Source organism: Diceros bicornis, chromosome 28 (genome assembly GCF_020826845.1).
Source record: "Diceros bicornis minor isolate mBicDic1 chromosome 28, mDicBic1.mat.cur, whole genome shotgun sequence".
In the NCBI taxonomy this organism is placed as follows: domain Eukaryota; kingdom Metazoa; phylum Chordata; class Mammalia; order Perissodactyla; family Rhinocerotidae; genus Diceros; species Diceros bicornis.
The window spans coordinates 28,630,790-28,645,286 of NC_080767.1; the positions used below are offsets into that span (position 1 = coordinate 28,630,790).

The following is a 14,497-nucleotide window of genomic DNA, read 5'->3' on the forward strand; positions in this document are numbered from 1 at the left end:
TCGGAACAACCTGTTCTCTGAGGTACATCTTGTCGTGCCTTTTCTTGACTCCCCTTCAGGAATCTGAAGCCTGGATCCAGCCAGCTTTTCCTTGCTGCCTGGCCCAGAAATCACTGTGCAAGGCTTTTCCCGAGAGAAATAAGGTAAGGTAAATGAGGGGGCTGCACTGCCCTGAGAGCGCTCTGCATCCACCCACAATGCTGGCCCCAGGCCCAAGACTTACCCTGCTGCCCTGTGTTATCACTTTGAATCCTGCAAAGAAAACCCCAGGCCACAGCTATGCTGGCCACAGCCCTGTGAGGTCCTGCCAGGGGGAGCAAAATAAAGCAGAACTTTCAGTGAAGTCCCTGAGCCAGGATCCCGCCAGCTCCCACTTCTAGATCCGATGCCAGGGAGAAAATGACTTTGTCTTCTTCCAGAACTACTGAGGGGACCAGCACAGGGTTAGGGGGAGAGCGAGGTGCCTGCCCCGGGTGGATGCACGCCGCAGCCTGTTCGCGATTCCCCCCGTGACCCCGACAATGCAGAAGTAAATCATTTCAACGTTTCACATACCTCATCGTCTGCTTCTCTCCCCTCAGAGTAAAAGACAAAACAGCAAAGTCCTATTGAGCTCCAATCCGCAGAAGCAGGCAGGGCTGGGAGGAAGGGAAGGTGCTGCGTTCCAAGTCCTCCTGTCAAAAGAGTAAACAGCTGTTTCAGGAAGAGGGGGGTAGACAGATCCCGCAGCAGCCAAGGGCTTTGTTCCTTGATGGCCTCAGGATATGAGCTGGTTATCAGGCCTGTTGACTCAGAGCTACAGGCAAAGGCAGACACGTTTCTCTCTGGGCCCCTGAGTGGCCTGGCCTCCCTCGCCAAGCGAAACTACAGGTCCAAACTAGGCCTGGTGTTGGAGGAGGGAAGGCCACCACTCTTGAGAGGGACACAGAGGCCTCTCACATCACCCACTCCTTGGCAAAAATGGGAACTGTTCTGAAGCCAAACAATCCCAAGTGACGACTACCAGGAACAGCCAACAGAGAAGTAAAAAAAAAATGGAGAGAGTAGAGAGAGTCCTCAACTCTTGTTGAAATGCTACCTACATGTTCCTCAAAGTGAAGCCTTTCCTCTATATCCTTTAGGCTTCGGAAGTTGTTTTGTTTGAATGCGATTTTTATAGAATGTTATGAGATCTCCCGCATTGCAAACCAAGCTATGAGATCTTGAAAAGGTCATTGAGGGCCAACCCAGCTCTTTGGCTGAATAATGCTTAACCCTTCCCACACTCGCCTCCTGCTCCCAAAATAGAATTTTCCTGCTGGAAGGGGCCTTCGAGCAGTGGATTTTCAAAGGTTGAAACAGCGAAATCTTTTTCAGAAAGCACATGAGGTCATTCTCAGAACCACATTGTGTAGAAGAGAGGCACAGAGCACTTTGGCCAAAGCAGGGAAATGAAGCTCAAGGACCCTACCCCATCCCCCCCAAGTGGCCCCAGACACCTTCCAGAAGTACAGTCTGGAAACCCCAGACTAAGGAGAGGGACCAAAACTCGACAGAAAGGAGCCAAGGACTGCCCCCCACCCCGCAAATGACGCCCAATCCAGCCTCTTCCTCCTGTTCTCCAAAGGAAATTTCACAGCCCCCTCCTCTGGGGGCACGTGCTAGTTGACCACAATCATTAGAGTCTGGAAGTCCTGCCTAACAACTTGCTTAAGTCTTTCCTGCTGCTATGTACTAAAGCTGCACAAAGGCATACTTTATGACCCAGTCATTCCACTCCCGGTCTATAGTCAAAGGAACATGTACATAAGCTCACCAAGAGACAGGGATTGGAACGTTCATAGTGCACCCAAACCTGGAAACGACCCCAAGGCCCGTCGTCAGAACAGATTAGTTGGGCTCTAGCAGGGGATGCTAAATAAGCAAGGCGAATGAACCAACCACAGCCACCAACATCAACAGGATGAATCTCACACACACAATATTGAGCAAAAGAAGCCCTGGATGCTTCCATCTATTTAAAGTTCAAAAACAGGCAAAACCAATCTGGGGTGCTAGAAGTCAGGATGGGGGTGGGAGAGACTAGGAAGGGGCCCAGGGGAGCTCCTGGGGGGCTGGTCCTACTGTTTCCTGAGCTGGTCCTGCTGTTTCCTGAGCTAGTGGTTACACAGGTGTGTCCACTTGGTGAAAATCCATCACAAATGTGCCTTTTCCATGTGTATGTTAAGAACAAAAATGAACGGAAATCTTCCTGCTGGAAGCTGCCTTCTCTTGGGCATTCTTTCTTCCCCTGACACGGGCTTGAGGGCCACAGGACCATGGACAGGCTCTGCTTTTTCCTTCTCTTGTGTCCCTGCCCCAATACCAAGCACCACGGAGCACCTCCCAAGGAGCTCAGGGAAGATCTGTTACACTCAGTGACCGAGGAATCTGGACTTTGAGCAATGCAGAAGGGAAAGATAACAGAAGCTTGGAGCCTCCTGGAGGCTAAGGAGCCGGACTAAGATAAACTGGTCCTTCTGACAACCAAGCACCGATCACGGGTCACATGGGTCTCTCACTTTACAGTTTACAAAGCAGCCTCTCTCCTTTATCTCAGTGATCCTAGGGCTCACCCACAAAGTGGTCAGGGAACAGAGGGAGGCTCTGCGAGCCTCAGCGACTTACTCAAGGTCTCCAGCTCATCAGTCTGGTGCTACTCTTCCCCTCTAGCTGCCTCCAGGGGACATGCTACAGGTCAGCAGCATTAGAGGCCCCAGGCTTGTTAACCGCAGCTTGAGAGAGCATGCAAACCAGGAAGGCCGAAAATTCACCTTCCAGAGGATCCAACATGATCTTCCTCCTTCCTTAACACACTCTCATGCTCAGACTCAAAACAAAGGAGCACACTTGTGGTCATTCTCTAATTAAGATGCAGAGAACCCTAGGAAATGAGCCTCAGGCTAGGGAGCTCCACTGATCAAAGGAGGCCAGAAGTTGCCCAGGTAAGTGCTTGGCACGGTGCCCAGCCTGGCCGACTAATCTCATCATTCCATGGTCACTAAAGCCCCTTCCAGCCCTAACAACCCATCAGAGAGCAGTCATCATTCAGTACCTGTCCATCTGCCACACCCAAGTCAGAGAAGGTGCAGCCAAGGCAGCTGCAGCCCAGGTATGGGGTGCCCTGGCTTCACACCACTGTCTGCTGGGAAACATGAAGGTCCACATGCCCACTCTGCTTATCTTTGTGGGGAGTGAGGATTAAGTGTTCTTGGCAAAGAACGCTGGAGACACAAAGAGTGCAGGTTGTCACTGTTCAATTCTAAATATGTTTAGGGCAGTCACAAAAGACTTTCTTCCTCATGCTTGTGCGTGATAGAGCAATTTGGTTAGGTTTTCTGTGTGCCGGAGATGATCATAATCCCCGCATCTCAGGGTGGATGAGGGGCTTAGAGCACGATGGCTATGAGCACACACTCTGGGGCTGAGCTGCCTGGGTTTGAGTCCCGGCTCTGCTCCGTATGCTGTACAATCCTGGGAAGTTTATGTAACTTCTCTGTGCCTTTGTTTCTACATCTGTAAAATGGGAATAATAGCAGTTGGGTGGTAGCTGGCACATTATATATTACCCATTACTGCAAGAATTAAGGAGATGCTTCTTGAAAAGGACTCAGCACAGTGCTTGAGGTACTCAATCATTGTCAGTCTCTGGTGTTCCATTAACCCAGTGTTGCTGTTCCCTCAATTTTACATTTGTGTATCAAGTGTATGAGGGGGATCAGAATTGCCCACCCCAAAATATGTCTCTTTGGCATGAGGATTATTTTGGGCTGCTTAGTTTAAAAACTGCAGACATGGGAGAAGCTCTGAAAAGTAGAATTTACCCTTTGTAAGATACATTTACATTTGTAAGGGAAATCTCCATCTGTAAATGTATCTCCCTCTCTGTAGAAACTCTTATCAGTGTGGAAGGTGAGGATTTAAATCTGCATAATAACCTTACTCTTGTTTAGTGTGCTTTTCTGGTAATCTCCCATAACTGACTCCCCCTACCCCCAACATCCTCCTTTGTCTTTAGCTGAAGATGGTATTTAAGATGAGAGCCTCTGCCATTTTGGCGAGTTACCCAGTTTTCCTGGGTTTCTCCCATGTATACATGTTATAAAGCTTTGTTTGATTTTCTCCTGTTATTCTGTCTCGTGTCAACTTAATTCAGCCCAGCCAGAAGGACCTAGGGCCGGCCCCATGGCTTAGTGGTTAAGTGCGCACGTTCCACTGCTGGTGGCCCAGGTTCGGATCCTGGGCACGCACCGATGCACTGCTTCTCCGGCCATGCTGAGGCGGCATCCCACATACAGCAACTAGAAGGATGTGCAACTATGACATACAACTATCTACTGGGGCTTTGGGGAGAAAAAGGGGGAAAAAAAAAAAGGAGGATTGGCAATAGATGTTAGCTCAGAGCCAGTCTTCCTCAGCAAAAAGAGGAGGATTGGCATGGATGTTAGCTCAGGGCTGATCTTCCTCACACACACACAAAAAAGGACCTAGAGTGGGTAGAGGAAATCTCTTCCTCCCCTACAGTTTGGTGACCTGGGTGGGATAAAATTTCACTGGCCAGACACCACTTGCTCCTGGACTACAGCAGCCAAGAGATCCTGGACCCCTGACAAGAACCAGCAGGAGGTGAGAGTTCTTACCACTTGAGTCTCCCGGATCTCTGCTTGTAGGGTCCAATGAAAGTAAGAGTGGTGAATATTTTCTTTTTCTAAATTTAGATTAGCAAGAGAAAATATTGGTGAAGCTAGCTTTTTGGACTCAGCGACTCTAGGATTTGGTTGAGTACTCATTGGTTAATTGATCCTTATCCTCCCAGAAATAGTCACTATTTTTCCTTGTCTCTGTCTTTGTTGTCATTTGTCATAAGACACAGGCATCTCTATAAGCCTGTTGTCTGGGAATATGCATATGAGGTGACAGCTGTTGCTAAGGGCATCTTGGAAGCCAAAAAGCCTACAATTTGGTGGGTGCAGCTCGAGCAGTTAAGAGCCATCAGGGCACTCGCCACCTCAAGAAGTCTCCTGTGAAATGATCACTTGGTCACAGAACAGGGTAGATGACACAGGTCCCCCACTAACTTCAAGGAAATGTCCGTCCAATGGTGAGGTACTCTGTAAAAGCACACACGATCCCCAACCCTGTGGCACCTCCCTCCTAGGTATTATTCTGGCTCTAAGAGACCCAAGGTTTAGCTAAAGCTGTTAATGAGGTTTTATTTTTTTTTCTTTTGTCTTGTTCTGTCTTGAGAGCTTGGCTTTGTGACCTTTCTGGTCTCCACCATCCAGAGGATGCATGTACTGGCACACATCTTGGCAGCCAGTCAAGTAGACTGGGGTTCCAAGGGACTCTCTTTGTCTGGCTGTGCCAGCTCTCAGGGGAGTTTGTCATAAGGGGTCCCAATTGCTTTCATAAGGGGCCTTTGTCATCTCAACCTTCGTTGCTTGCTGTGCAATGATGGCCTTTGCTTTCTTAGACTTTTTGGGAGTGAACTTCTGGATCTCTTTTGCCTCTTGCATCCATGGTTAAGCTTATTGGTATGAGTCACTGTTAAGATCCTACTTGTCAATGTGGCCAGATGATGGATCATTTAAACTGGAAAAACTTCTAAATTGGAAAAAAAAATTTTTTGAGAGCTCTCATCATAATTGTTGTATTGGTACCTATAAAAAGGCCAAATTAAAAAAAGGAAATACAAAAAAATAATAATAACTAGGCTTAAGACTCTAACTCAGGTTACAATTAAATTGAGAAAAAGTAAAAGTGTAAGTGTTGATAACATTATAAAGGTTGAAATGTCTGCACTAATTTTATAGAAAAAGGTTATATCAGCTTGGTCTGAGTATGTTTTAAAATGTCTGACTGGGAATACTTCCCCTATCCAAAATTATAAGACCAAGACCTATTAATAAAGTCCTAATGAAAACAATGATTAAAGGTATGAGACTTGATGGAATTCAGATGCAATTTTGTAGAAAAACTGATACATTTATGGGCTGTATGTGAAGTGATTGCATCTCTATCTGATTCTATTATAGATTGTATTGTAGGGATAGAGATTGTGTCTCACTGGGGAACGTTTCCCTTGCCTGATTGTAAGACAACATATAAATCTGCCCTTAAGACAATGGTAATTAAACTTACAAAAGGGAAGTCAGAGGCCGGCCTGGTGGCATAGCAGTTAAGTTCACGCATTCTGCTTCGGTGGCCCAGGGTTTGCTGGTTTGGATCCTGGGCATGGATCTACTCACCGCAGGTCCAGCCATGCTGAGGTGGTGTCGCATATAGAAGAGCTAGGACTCTACAAGTACGATACACAACTATGTACTAGGGCCTTGGGGAGAAAAAAGAAAGAAGGGGAAGACTGGCAACAGACGTTAGCACAGGGCCAATCTTCCTCAAAAAAGGGGGGGGAGTCAATATGGTTGCCTGAGCCCACACTGCATGAGATAAAAACTAGAGGCTTATATCAGGTACTACTAAGAAGATAATAAAAGCTTCCTCCAACCCCCCAAGGTAAATTGGTCTAGGGTTAAATTGTACACTTAGAAAAAAGGGCCTTTGTTAGTGCTTTCTGCAGAATTTTAAAGGTGTGATACATTGTCCTGAAAGTTTAGAACATAAAAATCTTTTGATTCACCTCTTAAAATTTTCCCTGATATTAAAAAAAAATCAATTGAGGGGGCCGGCTCAGTGGCGCAGTGGTTAAGTTCATGTGCTCTGCTTCAGTAGCCTGGAGTTCGTGGATTCGGATACCGGGCATGGACCAACACACCACTCATCAAGCCATGCTGTGGCGGCATCCCATAGACAAAATAGAGGAAGATGGGCACAGATGTTAGCCCAGAGCTAATATTCATCAGCAAAAAGAGGAGGATTGGCAATGGATGTTAGCTCAGAGCCAGCCTTCCTCACGAAAAAAAAAAAGCAATTGGAAAAAAACTGTAGCTAGAAGGGTGGATCAGCCTCTTTTTGTCATTCAAAATGTAATCCAGTTCTTCGGGGAACTAGAAGCAACCATCTTTGTATTACAAATCTCTTCAAGGCCAGGAGTATGTCTCTAGAAAGCAGTTCAAAGGTCACCTGTTTTTTGCCAATCCCAAAGCCTCTGCTATTCCTCAAAATGCTTCTAGCTATTGATTGAGACAAAAGATTGAGGCATTAGAAACTAATAAAGCAAATATGCCCCAGAAATTCCATCTTGAAGAAAAATTGACTACTTTCTCTGTGTCTTTATGATGTAGATTTTCTTCTCCCATCTTCTCTAGCACGTAAGAGCCATTCTTTGAAATGCAAATGTTTCTCAGAAAGTAGTGTTTTGTATTGCACCTGATTCATGACAAAAATTTAATGTCTCTGTCTGTGTCTACCTGTGTGTTTATGTGTGTCTATATGTGTGTTATACATGTGTGATATTTTACCTCCAGAGGGTATATCTAAAATTAAGAACTCTGTTTAATTGACTTAAAGTAAGCGCTTACATGTCTTTCAAGTTAACATGATATAAAATAATCTTTGGTAAATGAAAGCTTGTTTAAGTTTGTTGGTTTGATTAAAATAGGCATGTCCTCAGAGTTATCAGCAGTGGATATGATGCAGACATGCGGCCTTTATTCTACATTTATTGGTCAAATAATCTGATGTTATCTTTATTACAAAACTGGTTAACAAAAATAATAACAAAATAATTGCTGATTTTGTCTAATGTCTCATGAAGTTTTCTTGGGTAATATAAACATAATTGTTGGGAACAAATGATTTAGAGTTTATAGATAAACTTTTAGCAATAATTATATTTTATGACATGTATTTAAAATAGCTTCAAAAATCTCTTTGGTTCCTTGAAACTTTAAAGTTTTGATAGGTTAAATTAAATGATAAAAATTCATTGAGTATTTATAGATCATTTTCAAATAAAATATTAGACATTACTAAATAAGTTTATCTACTTTTGGCTTCTTATTACAGAAAAACTAAAAGGTGTTTTGGATCTATTGGTAAACATGTTTTGTGTTTTATTAAAAGATGGTACTATAAGAAAAATACCATGGTATTATAAGAAAAATGATTCCAGAAATTATGAAGAACGTTTATAAATTTGTCAAGCCACAGAATGCTAATGTAAAAGAAAGTTTATAATTGCTTACTTAGTTTTTACTTAAAAATTAAGGTTTCTAAGGGTTAAAAATTCTAATAGGATTAAAGCTACTAGAAATTAATAAGGAAAATATGTTTGTATTCAAGGAAAGTGAGATATGCTTTTAGTAAAGAAGGTATAATAACGGAAATATTTTTGTTTGTTTTGTTAAGAAAGAAATGTGTCCTAAAGTACTAGGAGGAAAGAAAAAATGAGGCATGGGACAAATTCTGAATGTAAAAAGAAAGTTAAAAGGTTTATGAAAGAGAAATTCTGAAAAGAGTTTTGTGCATGGTCAAGTTGGCCATTTTGATTAAAATGAACTTAATTAAGTAAATAAGTTTTAATATCAAAAGTAAGCTAGTGCAAAATTAGAATTTGTTTTTTTTCTCCCTCTCTCTTAAAAGGATAATTTTCTTAAACTTTTAGTCTGCTCTTGGTAAAGAGATTATGAAAGTTTTCTTCTTTGAGTAATCTACCAGAAGGGTAGGGATTTTGTGTTTTATCAAAGTAAATTTCCTATATTGTTTTTATCAGGTCTTTAATCACAGGTTCTAAGGTTTTTCATACAGCCATTTAATTTTCTGAATTTGCCTGAAAATCTTTAACTGTCACCATGGTTAAATGGATAGCTAAGCATTGTTTCATATGGACCTATGATATTGTGTGGGTAAATGTTATTGATCTAAGCATTCTAAAAATTATATAATATTCCTGGAATTCTGATCTGTCCTAGTTATCAGTCATAATTCTAGTTATTATCTTAAAGTGTTGTATGTCACAGAAATAACCAAGTTTCTTTGTCAATTGTCCTTTTTAAGTCTTTTGGCAGTTACGGACAGTTATTGTTTTACTCTGATGACTTTGCAAATGTTTTCATCTTCAGAGAGATTCATAGAAAGGACTCTGACATTTACTATGGAATACAGGTTTCTTTCATATTATAAAACTGAACTGGGTAAGACATTACAGAACTCTAACAGAGAAACTGATGGCCCCCTAAAATTGTTAAAAGAAGATTTAGATCAAGAATTGATTACACAGGACTGAATGAACCAATGAGGATGATTTTAATTTTTATGACTTCTCATTTGAAATATTGCTGATTTAAAAAAAATTTTTTCAGATTTAAAGAAGACTTTTTCTCTCTTTTCTTAAGCTAACTACAACTTATAGCAGTTTGGTAAATTATACTTTTGTAAACAGAATTGAAACATTTTTCTTTTTCTCTCTACCCAATCCCTCCAGAATTTGGAAACTCTTAATAAGTGAATATTCTTATTTCATGGCAATATAGTTATTTGCATAAGTTTGATAAGAATCTGTTCTCCTTATAACAGGACACAATTGGAAACATTGGTTATATTACCAAAGCTTTGACTGGAATGCCTTATTTGACAGAAACATGTATGGACTCAGACATGATCAGACAGCTTTTGAGAGACAAAGATTGGACTTTATGGAATAAAGCCACTTGGAAATATTGGCCTGGTACCTTGTTTACAGTGTTCCAAACAGCAACCTTACTGTGTAAGTAAGGAAGGTCACTTATCTGGCAGGTGCAAGGAACCTTAATATTTTGGGGAAGCTCAAAAGAAGAGAGGAATTTACCCAAATCTGTAGGTATTACAGGCAAGTCTGATGACAAAGTCCTTGGTTTGGCTTTCCTGGCCTCGAGAGGCCTTTAAAGTTCAATCTGAGATTCCTTATAAAAAGATCCAACAAAGCAGATTTTAAAAAGCCTATTTGATCAGTTGCTATTCTTGCTGTACTTATGTAAATAATTGGGCCAAATTTATTGAAACTAGACTTCTTTTACAAACTAGTTAGTCTTAATTTGGCTATCTTTGGTAAAAATGAGGGTGATTTTAGAGGGAAAAATTATATTTCAGTAAAAACTATAATACACATTTGTGGATATTACATCCTAGTTGTGTTAATTGTCTTTGAAGTTTTTGTTTTCTACCTGTAAACTGGACTGGATCCTGAATTCTTCTAGTCTCCTGAAATATCTGGCTACAAATTTCCAAACTAACATTTTCAATTTTTTCCATCATTTTTATTCGAAATCATTGGGAACTGAAAGCACCCTTGTTCCTGAAGCCCTGCAAACTGAAGCTGAATAACTTGATATAAACTTAAGAGAGATCACCACGCTAGCATGCCTGTTGCTGTGTAACACTCAAAAGGATACCTGAACACTTAATGACATCATCAGAGACATTTTAAGCTGCAAAAGATGCTTTGACACTGACATCTAGAAATCTTCTTAACTGGCTGTCCTTTGAACTCAGAAACTGGTTTATAATTTAAACCAGTTTAGCAATTGCTCTGACCATTAACCTTGTTTTTCTTTTTGTTTCCATAGAAATACTTCTTATTAAATATGTGATTGCTTGCTTCCACAATATAGGCCTAACTTTGAGAGCCCACCTGCATCACCGCCTCCTGAAATGAATTTAACTGGACTGATCTACTATCAGGACTAAAAAATGTATTCAGTGATATGGAACAATCTACTACTCAACTTCTAGACTATGAAACTTCTTAAAGTTTCAAAGGACTGTGAAACTTCTTAGTTTCAAAGGCGAGACTTGGGAGATCAGAGTTGGCCACCCCAAAATTTATCTCTTTAGCATGAGGATTATTTTGGGCTGGTTACTTTTAAAAACTGCAGACATGGGAGAAGCTCTGAAAAGTGGAATTTACCCTTTGTAAGAGACATTTACATTTGTAAGGGAAATCTCCATCTGTAAAGTTATCTCCCTCTCTGTACCAGGAAAAAGGGGGGATGACCTTATCTCTAGAAACTCTTATCAATGTGGAAGGTGAGGACTTAAATCTGCATAATAACCTTACTCTTGTTTAGTGTGCTTTTCTGGTAATCTCCCATAACTGACTCCCCCTACCTGCAACATCCTCTTTTGTCTTTAGCTGAAGATGGTATTTAAGATGAGAGCCTCCACCATTTAGGCAAGTTACCCAGTTTTCCCTGGGTCTCTCCCAGGTATACATGCTATAAAGCTCTGTTTGATTTTTTTCCTGTTTTTCTGTTTCATGTCAACTTAATTCGTCCCAGCCAGAAGGACCTAGAGTGGATAGAGGAAATCTCTTCCTCCCCTACATATACATTTTAACCATGTAGTCCTGCAGGTATGGGAAGGGATGGGAAAAGGAGATTTCTGGCATGACATTTCCATAACCAATAAGAATTGCCACAGACCTGCGAGTATCAGAGCTGAAATGATCTTGGTGAAAGCCCATCCAATAAATGATTGCAGTCAGAAGAGTTTGCAGCTGTAAGTCTATTTCCCTGAGAAGAGCTAGAAAAATGAAATCATGATGACTCTCTCCAAGCAATACATAGCAAACCATCTTGAGATCTGCCTCTGTCCCACCCAACTCCAGGACAGACCCCACCCAAGCCATGCTACACAGCTCCCTCTCTAGCCCCAAGCTTCCATCCTGAGCCTCAGCCACCCTTCCTCGCACCAGTAAGTCCCTCCCTGGGGCTAACCCCGGTTCTTTGTGCTGTAGGTCAGACTCTTTCTAGAGAAGGAAGAAGCTGGCCTTGTTGATAGCTTGGAAGATATGAGGAGCTCCCATCGAGAGGTGAGGTCTGGCCATAGGTGACAGCCTGGGCTTGAGCCCCTGACACAGGTGGGTGAGAGATTTCCCCAACCAAGGAGTCTTGGCTCTCCTCCTGACCTCTGGGGTGCCTCTCACCACTTCCTCAGGCTGATGACCCTAGATGGAGGTAAGAGACACCTGGTTGTTCTTATCACAGTCTGGCAGTGGGTATCAGGGGGAGCCTTGGAAGTTCTCACCCCTCCCCTGGGCTGAGAGAGTCTTGGGAAGCCATGTAGGCCAGCCCCCTGCCTCAGAGCAGTACTATTTCCTGAACAGGTGAGAAGCTCAGCATCCCTCGAGGTCATAATCATGCCGTGTTTAGAGCCCACTGCCATCTACAAAGCCCCATTTGACTTTCACACAACCCTAGGGGGGAAGTAGGGTAAAGATTATAGACTGCTGTAATAAGAAAGGGAACTGAAGATAAGACCCTTGCAAAGTTGTATGGTCTGAGTCATCAACCCTGGAATGCAAAACAAGTCTGGGGTCTTTCCATGACTCTATCCCACCTTAATCTCTTCTACTACGGGTGGTAGACAAGTGGGACCAAACTGGAAATGCTAACAGCTGTAGAACAAGGAGCTGAAAACAAGTGCCACTAGAAGGCACACACTATCAGAGCGGGGGCTTGTCTTCCATCTTGGTTGCCCATGGGTTTTCCCAGTACCTGGCACCTGTTAGATGCTCAATAGATATTTGTTGAATGAATGTTGAGTGAAAGCCTACAGGGGCCAATCAGGCAGCGGAAGAGTGTGAATCTGACCGGGTATACTGTAATAGGGAGTGGTGGGGCAGTAAACTGGGGAACTTCTGCCAAAATCAGATTTTCAAAAGAAAAGGAAGAAAACAGCTGTGCCCAAACAGCATTTGTCTGATTACAGAGTCGTATGTTGGCCGTAGATGAATCGTCTTTTAGGGGAAATCGTTTTGTACTGGAAGCTAAAAGTACTGTGTTTGAACTCCTGCTCTGCTATCACCGGCCTGTGTGATATAGGCATGTCCAGTCCCCTTCTCTGTGCCTCTGTTTTCTCATCTGAGGAGTGGGAGGTACTTCCTGGCTCCACTGCCTAGGCCTGAGCCTGTGGATACAGCCATGAATTGGGCTCCTATAGAAATCTGACTGGGGAACTCTCAGAAGGCTTCATGGAGGAGGTGACATGACTAGACCTTTACAAACGGTCTTTCAATGCTTTTCCTGCCTCCCAGGGACCTGTCTGTACAGGCCTCACCCTTCTCTCCCTTCACAGGCTTCTCCCTGGAAAACTAACCTGCTGGGGAGGGTGAGGCAGCTCCACCCTTCAGGATTTATAAATCCTCTTCTGCTCAGGCCCAGCTCCCAGGAGGTCCTGTGGGGTCATCAGATGAACCAACCAGCTCTGGCCTTCAGTTGGGGACAGGATGGACAGATGCGCCAGCCCACTCAGGAGCCCCATGGAGCCCTCCCAAAGAAGGCCCCCAGCCTACCAGTGAGAGAAAAAAGGAAACAGACACACCCAGCTGAACAAAGAGAGGGGAAACCAGCTTCCTGAGAGAGGAGACTGGGCTGTGGGAGGGCCACAGAGAACTTTCTCCTATCCTGGGTCACTGCAGGGGCCAGGGTGAGGACCTAAGCCACTTCGAGATAACGAGACATGCAGCCCTGCCTGGGCCTCCCTCCCACCCAGCTCAGCCGAGGAAGCATCTCTTCCCTCATCCAAAGAGCCTGCCAACAGGGGTGGTTTGCAGTTAAAAAAAAAAATTGTCAACACTAATAATACAACTAGATGAAAGAAAGTCCAACAAAGTGCTTTATAAATCCAGTGACACGGTTCCACAGGCCACATGGCCTCAGGCAAGTCCTTTTCCCTGTCTGAGCCCCTCAGCGCCCATGCAGGCACTGATGATGTTGAAGCAGAACATTCCCAGGATCCCTCACAGCTCCTGGACTTGGCAGGGGTCCTCGCGGGCTCAGTGGCTGTAAAGAGCCTGTTCTCACTTGCTCTGCAAACCTGGCTGATGAATGTGCAGCCTCTAGAGCTCAACGCCACCTCCTCAGAGACCCACTTCCTGGCCAGAACAGATTCTCTCCCCAGATTCCCACAGTCCCTGTGTGGTGGCTTGTTTCATGGTGCCTGGAGCACAGGGAGCTGGGCACATGTCCATCTTGCCCTCCAAGTGAAGTTCTCAAGGGCAGTAGCCAGGTCTGATTTAACTCGAGGTCCCTGGTGGTCCTTCCACAGGGCCTGGTACAGAGGAGGTCCTGAGGAATGCTGCACAGGTGGACAGAAGGACAAATAGAGGGTGTACTGGCTTGCTAGGGCCACTGTAACAGAGTACCACAAACTGGGTGGCTTAACACAACAGAAATTTATTCTCTCACGGTTCTGGAGGCCAGAAGTCAGAAGTCAAGATGTCAGCAGAGTTGGTTCCTTCTTACAGTTTTGAGGGAGGAGCCATTCCATGCCTCTCTCCTAGCTTCTGGTGGTTGCCAGCAACCCTTGGCATTCCTTGTGGCAGCATAACCCAACTCTGCCTGCACCATCATAGTGCCCTACTCCATGTGTGTGTGTGTCCAAATTTCCCTCTTCTTATAAAGACACCAGTCATTGGACTGGAGTGCACCCAAATACAGTATGAGCTCATTGTCACTTGATTATGTCTGCAAAGAATCTATTTCCAAAAAAAGCTCAGATTCACAGGCACTGGGGGTTAGGACTTGAACACATCTTTTTTGGA

The 14,497-nt window shown here is 43.7% G+C and overlaps 1 protein-coding gene across 1 annotated transcript in view; it reads right to left on the reverse strand.

Moving 5' to 3' along the window:
* Positions 1–14,497, reverse strand: part of GGTA1 (glycoprotein alpha-galactosyltransferase 1 (inactive)) — a 67,541-nt gene that overhangs the window by 31,407 nt on the left and 21,637 nt on the right. Inside the window, exon 2 of the mRNA XM_058523923.1 lies at positions 556–674. The gene's annotated coding sequence lies outside the window, so the exon portion shown is untranslated. The remainder of the gene's footprint in view (positions 1–555; positions 675–14,497) is intronic.